Source organism: Passer montanus, unplaced genomic scaffold, assembly GCF_014805655.1.
Source record: "Passer montanus isolate IOZ18808 unplaced genomic scaffold, ASM1480565v1 scaffold15, whole genome shotgun sequence".
Lineage (NCBI taxonomy): Eukaryota > Metazoa > Chordata > Aves > Passeriformes > Passeridae > Passer > Passer montanus.
The window spans coordinates 8,591,176-8,603,832 of record NW_024362051.1 but is presented as its reverse complement, the minus strand read 5'-3'; positions in this window follow the sequence as shown (position 1 = coordinate 8,603,832).

Sequence of the window (12,657 nt, the reverse complement as noted above, 5' to 3'; positions counted from 1 at the left end):
TGGACCTACTTTGATATGGTCTGGAATGGCTTTAGTCCTCCAGGAATTGCTCAGTTTGCTTTGATTATTTAAAGAAAAAAATCCCTAATCAGAACACTAACCCAACAGCCTTGGTGATTAGAGGAGCTGCTGCCCCGGGCTCAGGGTCTCTCCTGGGCAGTAAAACCCTCCAAACATCTTGAAACAAATGTCAGCTATTACTGGAGGCTTGTGTGATGCAGGGAATTGTTTGGAGAGGTCTGGGAAAGGGTGGAATGGACATTTAGCGCTGGGAGGGTGGCAGGTGACCAGATTAGCAAATCATCAAGATGCCAGCAGAGACACAAAGGAGGGCAGCACATCCTGCTAACCTGCAGGGGTGGGACAGTGCAAGGAGACCCTCAGGTCAGGCAGGGCAGGAGGGAGGACTGGAGGTGTTCTGCCAGCCCAGCTTTTCCAGAGCCCTCTGATCTCCTCTGTGCCAAGGGGGTTCTTTACAAGGTGCCCGGGGAAAGCAACCCAGCATTTGGGAGCCTCTGCTCTGCTCAATTTTCAAGCCTCTCCTGTTCTCCCCTGGCCAGGGCACACATGCACTAGAAAGCATAAAGGGTTTGGCTTTGACCAACTTCAATAAAATGTGGAAGGGAGGAAGATAGATGGGCACAGATGGGAGGAAATGCTTCACAAGAGACTGCTTGAGAAAGGCAAATAGAGGATGTTAAAGTTCTGAGCACCCATGCACAAATGGCTTGAAAAATCAATTCCATTTTCCCCCCTGCCCCCACCAGGTATCTCCTCACTGGTCTGCCATGGTTCAGGGTCACCTGAGTCCAAAGCTGCATACCCTCAAACCACGAATATGCTCCACAAACCTCAGCACAGGGCCTGGGAATAACACAACCCACTTGAATGGAGAAATCTGAAAAAAAATAATATGTGTGCTGCACCACAATTACAGGTAGAGAACGTATTTGAGGTGGTTAGTAAACATGTCAAGAAATAAATACAGCTATTCAGTCAGCAAACAGCTGCATGATTATAACCAGGAAAATCTACCCCAGCCCAAAACCAGCTGAGACCCAACAACATGCGCTTATTAAGGAGTGGTATTTTATTTCGTGTGCACATTTTTTGAAAGGAGGTTGAAAATATTTTGCCCACTCTTTATTTTAGGAAGGTGAAATGTCCCTGGTGGATTTCAAAAGCCAACCTCTCGGGTATGTGCTCCCCATGCCAAGACACTGAGTCACGAAGGGATCGGAGGAAGCTGTTGGAAGTCCAGACAGGGATAAAACACAGGGATAAAACAGCTGTAATTGAGGAGCCAGCTCAGCTCCGTCTGCTAATAACCACACAGCCCTTCCCTGCCCTCAGCCTACAAGCTGAGGTCTTTGCTTGCTGCCACTTTCACAGGCTCCCTGGTTGTTGCTTGGGGTCAAACTTGTCCACACCTATTCCGTTCTGAATGACTGCTTGTGTCCCAGCCAAGGCTGGGGTCAGGGAGTGTGCCTGCAGGCTGGGCAGCTCTGTCCTTCCTGGTTTTCCCAGCAGGAGCTGACAGCCCCCAGGCACGTCTGCAGGACCCTTGGGCTTGCAGGGACACGTTGCTGCTCTCCAGGCTTCAGGTCCTTGTCCACCCTGGCATGTCATGTGTGGCAGCAGTGTGGGACACGTCCCCTGTCACGCTCTTGCCTTTTGTTTGGTGCCCGTGGGGTTGCTGATGCCTGCTGAGGGCTTGCAGAATGAAGGGGCTGTGATCCGTAGGGATCACGGGGCAGGGTGGTACACAGCATTTGTGGGGTCTAGATGTGGGAAGGTCCCAGGCTGTTTGCCCAAGGAATTTCTGCTTCTGGTGTTTACATCACAGTGGTGGAGCAGGGACAAGAGGAAAGGGGCTCTGGTTGCTCCTCAGCTGCAGCAGCTCCTTGCCTGACATGTTTCATGGCTGCTGATCCCATCCAGAGCATGAGCTGCAGGCACGATGCTCCTTCTGCCTCAGCTCCAGGGCAGGGTGGGATGGGTGGCCAGGGACAGGACCCCAAAAAAGTAACTGAGGTGTGTCCCATGGATCAGAGCATTGACTGAAACTTCAAGTCATGTTTGGAAGGATAATCCTCATGGCTCAGTTCAGAAGCTGAACTGAATTTCCCTTCTAGGAGTACCCTGTCAAAAGAGCTTTAAGCCCTCTGCCTCCTGGAAAGAGCCCTGGGGGCACCACCTGGGCTGAGCAGAGAAAGGAATATAGAGGAGGTGGAGATGGGGCAGGACAAGGTGCAAGAGGTAGATGGAGATGAAAGGTGTTGAGGGACAGTGAGGAGAGAAGGTGGGAGTGTGGGCAGAGAGAGGCAAAGGGGGAGCTGTGAAGGGACAGAGAAAGGGGTTCTTATTTCCAAGGGAAGATGAGTCAGGGAAGGGAGGCATGAAGCAAAGGAAAATCTGAGGAGGGCTGAGAAGCAGAGGAAATGACGAAATTAGCCTGTGGGGATTTGCTCAGTGGGGCCCCGGCTGGGCAGCTCAGCGTGCGGAGGGGATTGCCAGGTGCTGCTGGCAGGGATTTGAGTCACAGCAGATCTCACCGCCTCTGGACAGCGTGCTGGGAAGTGCCGGGGGCAAGATTGTCTGGCCAGTGCCACTGTCCTCTGCCCAGCCGGGGGCTCGGTGGGCTCAGGCTTTGCAAGGACAAGGAGCAGCTTCGGGAACAGTCTGACTCAGGAATCCCGTTTTCTTCTCCCCCCCTTTGTTTTGCTGTTCTCTCCCCCCTCCTCCTTTTTCTTTGTCTGCTAATGCACAGCAGATGGGAGGAAATGCCATTTTAAATGCCACAGCATCCTGATGAAATGCGATGGGTTATGGCAATCTCGGATGAATCATGGCATTGTTTTGTGCACAGGCCCTGCTGCTGCTCGGCCTCGCTTGGGCAGCTTTCTCCCTCCAGCTTTGCAAGCGCTCTGAGCATCGTTCAGGCCTCCCCACCAGCCTGGTGGCAGGTGCCCTCCCCAACCTGGGTGTCCAAGTCACATCCATTAATTTCACCAGCCACGTTTCTGGAGGCCAAACCAAGCCAGTGGTGAAACCGGTGTTTAGTTTTGAAACATCTGCTCCACATTGCCTTTGGGGGCTTGGGTTATAAATGATACTCAGTTCTCATGTTAGGTTCAAAAGATTTTTGCACAAGGTGGAAGAACAAGATCAAGGGAGCCTGACCTGGTAAATCACAGCCCTCCCCAGCACCTCCAGCTTAGCCCTTGGCCCCTCTGGAAAGCTGTGTCCCCACACCTGCCTCCTGCTTGGCCCCACAGCCAGGATGGACTTACAGAGCCAAACCTGAGGGCTGTGATGTGGCTGCTTGCTATTGCTTTGCTTGGGGTGATCAGATCATTTCCCCTGAGCTATGAGGCAGGCATCGAATAATATTGACTCACTCTCTGGCAGCTTGCTGCCAGATGACAAGGACCAGCTCAGAAGTGAAAAGAAAAATATTAAAATGTATATATATACCCATATCCCAACAGCTCCATCACTGGAACTCAGAGTGACCCAGCCCTTTTAGTTTCAAACTAATTAATTGGGGGGTAAAAAGTCACCTCTAAGCCTGTGGAATATAAAGCAGTCTTTTAAATTTGGTAGCTGAAGGAACAGATTTGAGAACTCCAACGAGCAGAAGACGTGACATTAACATTTCGTTGCAATATGCTTAACAACCTCGGTTGGAAGTGTCTCTGGCTGTGTCTCACTGCCTGTGTGTCTGCTGGCATGGCAGTTATTCAGCGCTGGCACTGAACATCAAGTAGCATTAGGCCATTTAATTTCTCATTTTTTGGGGAGTAGATCCAGTAGACATCGATGCAGTGAGCAGAAGGGCTGTTATTATTAATCAGCCCCCAGCCCAGCCCTGCTTTCCCGCAGGCTCCTGCTCTCCTTTGTAAGCCTATCCCTGTTAAAAGGCCTGGCAGCCTCGCGTGCAGCACGGCCAACAGCAACAGCCACAACAGCTCTGCTGTGTTGATCCAGGGCTCAGCAGCTCTACCTGGGAGGAGAGGGAAGGGGCTCTGTTTGCCTTCATGAAGCCAAGGATCTGGGATATTATTTTTCTCCCATTGAGCACCCTTTGCTGCTCCAACTGAAGTCAAAAGGTGTGGGGCAGGAAAAGGGGAAGGAGACAGCAGGGGGAGGCAGGGGCTGCTTGTGCTGGGGTCCTGCTGTGGGTCTGAGCTGTGGTTTGTGTCCTTTCAGCATCCTGAGCTTCCTCCACTCCGTTCTGAGCAGAGCAAAACTCTTGCTGCTGGTTAAATGTCACAATATGAGACTGAGAAAGGAGGAACAACCCCTTGTTTTTCAGCAGTGAGCTGCCTCACTGCTGTGGCTGTATCCTATTACTTTGCCTCAGGACAGTTGGCTCTTGCTTGTGCTCCCACCAGACCAGCAGCATTTTTCCCCCTAGCCTGGCAGTCTCTGTCCCACTGTCCCTGACCACAACCACCACCTGTGGGCCAGCTGATTTCTCTGAATTCCCCTCCTGTAGAGTCTGGGAGGCTGGGGAAGAGAGGAAGACTTGCTGGGAAGGCTCAGCAGGATGGATCACCCAGGGGAGGATCACTGTGAGCCGCATCACTGTGCAGCAGCATGTCCCACCACCCTCCCTGTGTCACCTCCTAATGGGGCACAGCCATGTGCCAGCAGTGGGGATGCAGCAAGCTGAAAACAGGGTTAAAAAGAGAGAGAAAAAGTAAGAATTTACGTCTCTCTTTCTGAGGGTTTCTGCTTTGTACATTAGCATCCCTTCCTGGTCCCCTCGTGCCTGAATGTGGCTGCTGGGCACGAGAGAGCCCCATTAATGGGCTCTTGATGTGTGTTTATTTCGTTTAGCACATCCTGAGAGCCGTGGTGAGAGCCTCAGAGACGTTCATTACGCTGATTGCTTTCCCTGCTTATGAAGATGGAAAAAGCCACAGTGGTTAAATGAGTGGAGTGGACAGATGCCAGATGCTTTAGTGCTCTGGGCAGTCATGGAGGGCTCCTTCCGTAGGAGTTTTGCCTCAGGAGGAGGAGAGTTGAGAAGAACATGGCTTCCCCAGGACCTGCACTCATTGACCAAGTGGCTCTGGGTTGAGGGGACCCCCACAAAGGACATGACACCCTGCAAGGCTCTACCCTGCTCTGGCAGGGCTCAGTCTGAAGGCAGGGGAGCCTTGTGTGAGCACATCCAGCATGAACATCCTGCCACAGTGCTGCCAGCCCTTCCTGATGCTTGTGGCATGAGCAGCCAGGGCTGCTCACAGCATCCTCATCCTCTCAAAGTGTGAGTGCTGAGCCAGCCTGGCTGGCTGCAGCCCAAGCCCTCTGCCCCTGCCCAGGACAGGCAGCCACAGAAGGGTGGCTGGGTGACCCAGCACAATCTCTGCTCTGCCTGCCCTCTGCCAAACAAGAATGTGGGCAGAATGGAGAGCTCGTGCTCCTGGTACCCAAACCTGTCTGCTCCTGGGCTTCCCAGGTGAACTGTGAGGAACTTTGCTTCTGCTCAAGTGGGACACAACCCCACACTGGCTCCAAACACGTTCTCCAAATTGATGTAACTTTGATGTACCAGAAAAACTCAAGTTTAAGGCAGGAGCAACATGTACATGTGTGCTTGTGAAGAAGTAACATGTGGGGGGACCAGATTTGGACCCGCACTGATGGAGACAGCTAAGATGGGCTTCTGTAGTAACATTAGTCCCTGTTCTCCCTGCCTTGCTGAGGGGCAGCAGGCCAAAGATGCCCTTTTAGATGTGTATGACAACAATATGCAGGAATTGCAAACAGATTTTTGCCTTATCTTGCTCGAGGGTTGTTGCAGTACAAGGATTTATTTTGGCTTTTCTGCCAAAAAAAATGTATGCAGAGATTCCACCAAAGCACACATATATATGTTTCTCTTGGGAGCAGAAGAAAACCATTATCTGAAAAAGCCCTGCACTGTTATTAATCTCTGGAGCTTTATCCAAGTTTCATTAGGAATCTGGACATACTTGAAATGGCTTTCAGATAAAGCTGAATGAATCTCTCTCTGTCTCAGAGGCAGCTTAATTTCCTAGCTGAGATTTGGGTGGGTTGGGAATTGGGTAGGAGATTTTCAGCCACCTAAGCCGGGAAGGAGGGAGTGCCTTAAAGCAACCCAACCTGAGTGACTCACGGGAACTTTCCATGGCTTGCTGGGAATGTGGGGTGAGCAGGGATGTCTTGGTCGAGGGAAGCTCTTCCTTGAACTTGAAATTACCTTGGAGAATCCTGACCCATGGGGCAGGAGAGCTGGGAGAGCCAGTCCTCCAGGGGTGGACAGCCTCCCCTAATCCCTGGGAGCAAAAGGCCAAAGCAGGGATGTGGAATAAGGAGGATGCTGAAGGCACTCCCCTGCCTTCCCTGGACCAGGGCTCCTGGATGTGGCCACCTCAAAGCCACAGCCAGCCTGCCAGCCCTTGTAAGCCACAAGAGGGGGACAAAGTGCCATCCTGTGCTGTGGTGGCCCAGGACAAACCCAGAGGTGTCCCGGGCTGGCAGAGGACAGTGATCCCCTTTGGAGGGTAACCAGAGACTCTTGGAAAGTCCTTGATGAAGTCCTGGATGGAAGAGAGTGCTGGCTGGAAATGGGATGCTGGTACTGAGGAGCTGGGGATTTTTTATTCCACCTAGGTTTAGTTAGCATCAGTTCTGGCATCAGCAAACCATTTTTGTTGCCAAAAGCAGGGGGGGGAACTCCCCAAAATTGCTGTAGCAGACAAGGAGGGAAGCCTTGCCCTTGCTCCCCCTTGGTGGTCTAATGTGAAACCCATGTTTTATAGTAATTTTGGAAAAGCAGAGAGCTGCTCCATGTCTGTCTTTTGTGCTCATGGAGAGCTCGTGGCCAGCCAAACCTGCACCTTCCAGTGCTCCAAACACGCTGGGGCTCAGACACATGGATTGGTGGAGGAGCCACCTGAACCCAGACAGGGTTGGGATGGAGGCAGCTTGGTGCCATGGAAAGGATGCTCCAGGAACACCTGTGCCACCTGAAGTGATACTGAAAAGAGAAGATGCTCCTGTTCCTCTTTCTGCTTGGGATGTCCCCAAGGTGCCAGTGTGTGGTCACCCTGGACGTGTCACACCTCACAGGCTGCGGCCTTCTGTCCACATCCATGTACTGCTGGTTGTCTTTTGGCCCTGTGGGGACTCTGTTGCAGACCCCAATCCTTGTGGTCTTCCCTGGGGAGAACCAGTGGTCCCTTCTGCCTCTTCTCTCTCCCTCTGAGAAGGTAGCATTGCTGTGGTGTAGTGTGGTCAGGGACTGGGGAGCTTCCTGCAGGACGACCTTTGCAATTCTGCTTCTAGAAGGACAACCCGTGCTTCTGAGCAGCTGCCCGAGGCACAGGGAATGGAGCCTGTGTCCAAGGCAGAAGATTGAGTGCCTGGGAGGTTTCCAAGCCGGAGTCTCGTCCCTGCTCTGTCCCAGGGCAGCGGGTGTGGGCTCCAGGCATCTCCGTGCCAGCCAGCTCCCTGGCAGCTTCATCTGGGCTGGTTTGGGCACAGCCCGCAGTGCCGCAGGCAGGGGCTGGCTCTGCCAACCTCTGATCTTACCGGGCTGCTGGGGGCTGGCCCAGCCTCCCGGGAAGGTCGGGCTGCCCGGCTGGAGAGCTGGGCATTTTCCCACGGAGTGTGCATTCCTTTCACCCCTCATGCTGTTGCAGGAGTGCACGTATGGATGTGGTATATTGGGATGTATATTTGCAAATCCCCTCATTCCTAGCTGTTGTTTGTGCTGTTATTGGTAAAAAGACAAGGGGACCAAGGGGTGATTGCCCCCTAAGTGCTTGGGGAGGTGCACGTGTGGCAGGGACGTGGGGTGATGTGAAGGAGGGTGTGTGCCTGGATAACACAGGCTTTTCCTTGCAGCTGCAACTTCTTCACTGAGTTTACACTCCAAGGAGATTCTTTTCTGTTCTCTTTAAATACTAAAAGTAATTAGAAGCTGCTTATGAGTAATTGCTTGGACTAAGGAGTCTGGTTTCATTTAAGTGGTTGGTATGAAATGCCTGATAGTTTGGTAGGGAAAAAAGTAAGAAAGACTCCCCTTTTAGGTTCCCAGGAGCTGCCATGGGGTTATAAAGCCCACCTTTCCTCACCCATCTGGGACTGTGAAGCCCTCCAAGAGGGAGGTGGGAGAAAACATCTTCTCCCTTGAGAAGGGTGGGGAAGGTGGAAGAGGGGCTGGTTACGCCAAAACTAACGGGGCCAGGGTTTTTCAGAGAGGAACAGCTGATCCCACGCTTACCTTCAGTCCCACAGCAACACACAGGAACATTTTCTGCCACTCCCCAAGGCAGAACTGTGAAAGCCTAAAGCCAATGTTAACGACCAGCTTGCAGCACGCTGGCTTTTACCGACCTCAGTGAGAATTGTGACAATAAATCTGCCTCAGGCTCCAGTCGTTAAGTTGTCCTCAATACCACAAAAATCCCTGCAGATTTTGTGTTTACTTTGGCCCTGCAAACGCTGTGCTCTGCTACAGTGTTAATGGCAGGAGAGATTTTCGGGGCCTCGGCCGCTTGTGTTTACTTTGGCCCTGCAAACGCTGTGCTCTGCTACAGTGTTAATGGCAGGAGAGATTTTCGGGGCCTTGGCCGCGGGTTTGGCCGCGGATGGAGGGATGGAGGGAGGGATAGAGGGATGGAGGGATGGAGGGATGGATGGAGGGATGGAGGGATGGAGGGATGGAGGGATGGAGGGAGGGATGGATGGAGGGATGGAGGGAGGGGTGGAGGGATGGAGGGATGGAGGGATGGAGGGATGGAGGGATGGAGGGGTGGAGGGATGGAGGGATGGAGGGATGGATGGAGGGATGGAGGGATGGATGGAGGGATGGAGGGATGGATGGAGGGATGGAGGGAGCGGGCTCTGTTCGGTGTGTTCGGCACATTTCAGCAGCTTATCCGATCTGTAGGCAGATGAAACACTGCGAGTCAGGCAGGGTGAGAAGAGATTTCCCAACAGGGTAAGCAGGCATTTGGAGGCAGGAGGAGTGTGGGAACTGCAAGGAAGAGGAAGGTTTGGGACCTGGGGCTGGGGAAGGCTCTGTTCCCTCCTCCTGGCCGAGAGCTCGGGCTGAGGGGCAGGGCCATGTGTGCAGCATTTCCTTGCACAAGGTGGGTATCTATCCCCCTCCTCATGCTGGAGGCACATCCCGATGCATCCCAGAGACCATCCTGGAGATGTGGTGCTGAGGAGCTGGACCAGGGCTGACCTGCGCCGCCGTTCCCATGTTATCCTCACATCCCTGGGCTCTGGTCACCTAGCAACTGTGCATCAGATCGCACAGCAGCCTGAAATAAACGGTGTTCAGCAGGACTGTGAACCCTGCCGGGCCCCACATCCGCATCCCCACTGCTGCAGCCTCGGCTCTGGCAGCTCTGCAGTTGCCAGCACACAGTCTGTCATGTGCTGCCAGGGCAGCTACATAATCCGTGCTCATGCTTTCCCCTTCCTGAATCCCCTCCATCCTCCCGGATTTAAGCCTGTCCTGTGGCACCTGGTACACTGGGAGCTGCTTCCAGCATATTTGAGAATCCACTTCTCCCAGAGCGGGATCCCAACCCTGCCTTGACTTGGAGCTGCATCCCCTGTTTTCATTTAGCTTGGTGTTTAGGGGAGCTGAATATGGGTTATACCTTTCCATTTATAGTTTTAGCAAAGCATGATTGGATTTTGTTCCAGTCATTTTTTTATCTTTACTAAAATGTCGGTTTTGAAGACCTATTATTAGCAATTTTTTTTGTATAGCTTCTGGATTACTGCAGATAATCATGAATCACCCTCTGCAGTATTGATATAGGTACTCCAAGCCTCCCAACAACCACCCTGTAAGTTATGCCTGCGATTACAAGCAGAAAACCCTCAATGGTAATGGGTGGGAATGGAATATGGGGATGGTGCTCCACATCCAGTGTCTGCAGGGCACATTTCTCCTCCTGTGTGTGGCAGGAGTCCTGGCACACATGCTGAGGTTCAGCTCCAGCTCCCAGTTCCAGCCTGGGACTTCACTTCCAGCCCCTTCCAACCCCTTCTCTACCTTTGTCCTGCTTGGTGCCCATGTTGCCTTACGTGGTCTCCCAGGGCTGGGTTTGGTGCTTTCTGTTTAGGAAACTGCATCTCTTTGCTTGCTCTGGTGGTTTTACTGGTGCCTGGTGGGCAGCTGCCTGCATGGGAGTGAACACAGCTCACCCTGACCCACGGCTCCAGGAGGAGGCTGCTCCACACCCCTCTGCTTTGGAATGAAGTTATTTGCACCCATCATAAAATCTTAGAATCATTAAGTTTGGAAAAGCCCTCTAAGATCATCATATCCAACCATTAACCCAGAACTGGCAGTTTCACTCCTAAGCCATGTCTCTAAACACCAAATCTATATGTTTCAACACTTCCAGGAATGGTGATTCCACCACTTCCCTGGGCAGCCTGTTTCAATGCTTGACTACCCTTGCAGTGAAGAAATTTTTCTCAGCATCCAATCTAAACCTCCCCTGGCACAATCTCACCCTGCAGAGTTTGTCTGCAAATGCCATGTGCTGCCTCTGAGGAATCACTCCTGGAGTTTTCCGTTTGAGTGAAATACTCCAGTGTTCTCCTCAGTAAATTCAGCTGAGAGAAACTGGGTTTTATTCCCATTATTCTGCTCTGTTTCCCATTCAGGAGGGAGGAATACAAGCTCCAAAGTTTAATCCTGGATTTCTCTGCTGACAGAGCTCACTGGGCAGCCAGGAAAGGAAGATCTGCTCAGCTTTGGGCACAGCTGATCCAGCATCATGGTTGTCCTGGACCTCTTCTCTGCTAATTTAAGGTCTATAGGGTGTCTGGGTTTAAACCAGGACCTTCTGGTTTGACTCCTCTTGGGAAAAAATAGCAACAGCAAGGCTGCTGTGTTACAAACCCAGGGTGAAGGGAAACGTGGGTGCTCAGTGTTCAAAGCTCCATTCCCTCATATCTTGCTTTCCACCCTGCTAAAATGTCTGTGGGCACCCTGGGCCTTCGAAGAAACTTCAAAGGAGGCAGCACACCCTCTTCTGTTAGCACTGAAGACTGATGAATAATAGAGTGGACCCACCCACTTGTACTTTAATCTGTCATGTTCTATGGAAATTAAGCCTTTCTTTTACAAGAAGGCAATTTGTGCTCTTGGCATCCTGGGCGAGAAAGAGCTCTCATCTCCTGCTGGATTATTGATACCTTTTGTATTAAGCAATGCAGTGTCTAATTGGGCTCTTTGCCTGTTCTGAACCACTCCCCAGACAGCGCTCAACAGCTCAGAGACCTTTGGAAAGGGTGGGAGTCAGAACTTCCAATGCCTGTGCCTCAGGCTTGCTGCTGCCTGCAGGGATGGGTGGGCAGAGAGCGGCTGCGGGTCTGGCTGGACACACCTACAGACATGCTCCCTGCCCTATGGACACACTCCCTGCCCTACAGACACACTCTGCCCTACAGACACACTCCCTGCCCTACAGACACGCTCCCTGCCCTACAGACACGCTGCCTGCCCTACAGACACGCTGCCTGCCCTACAGACACGCTGCCTGCCCTACAGACACGCTGCCTGCCCTACAGACACGCTGCCTGCCCTACAGACACGCTGCCTGCCCTACAGACACGCTGCCTGCCCTACAGACACGCTGCCTGCCCTACAGACACGCTGCCTGCCCTACAGACACGCTGCCTGCCCTACAGACACGCTGCCTGCCCTACAGACACGCTGCCTGCCCTACAGACACGCTGCCTGCCCTACAGACACGCTGCCTGCCCTACAGACACGCTCCCTGCCCTATGGACACGCTCCCTGCCCTACAGACATGCTCCCTGCCCTATGGACATGATCCCTGCCCTAATCCTGCTCCAGCAGCGCGGTTGTGGACAGCCTTGATGTCAAACTCTTTGAAATGCCACTCCTGAGCTTTCTGACTTCGTCTCCTGCCAGGATGGAAAACAACCCTCGGTGCTGGGGAGCAGCAGCAGCATCTCTGCCGTGGTCCCCCAGGTGCTGAGGAAACACGTCCTGGGTAAACAGCGTCTGTTTGCCCCATGGGGGCACAGGTGTGAGCCCTGCTGGCACGGGCAGCTGTGTTTTCCTTCTGCTGAAGTGGGGTTATAAACAAGCAGGGTGCTGAGGCCATCCTGCCCTGCCCTGCTGCGAGCTCAGCGGTGAGAAAGGGCTCCTTGTCTGGGGCAGGCACCTGAGCCAAGCCGGGGAGTGCTGGGCTCCATCCTCCCCGTGCTCCATGCCTTGGCTCAGGGCAGTGTCAGAGCCCTGGGTGGGCACCCTGCCCACCAGCCCTCGCATCTCCTGCCAGCCCAAACCCACCGGCTGCCTTTGAAGAGGTTGCACCTGAAAGGGGAGATGGAATTTAAGGGCAGGCAGGAGCCACGAGGCTGCCCAGCCCTGGGGAGAGGATGGCCAGTCCCTTGCTCTGCTGTGGCTTGGGAGGAGCCAGGACCCTGGTGGGGTGTCAGGAGGACATGGAGGGGCTGGGGCTGTTCCCAGGACCCAGGAGTTTGCTGATTTGCCTCCTGAAGGCCATGGCTGCTCCAGGAGGGAAGCCTGTTCAGGGGCTACACCAAAGGTGCTGGGTTGCAGCCTGGAATGGCTTTGGGATGGGGAGACATTTGCCAGGCGGGTGCTGG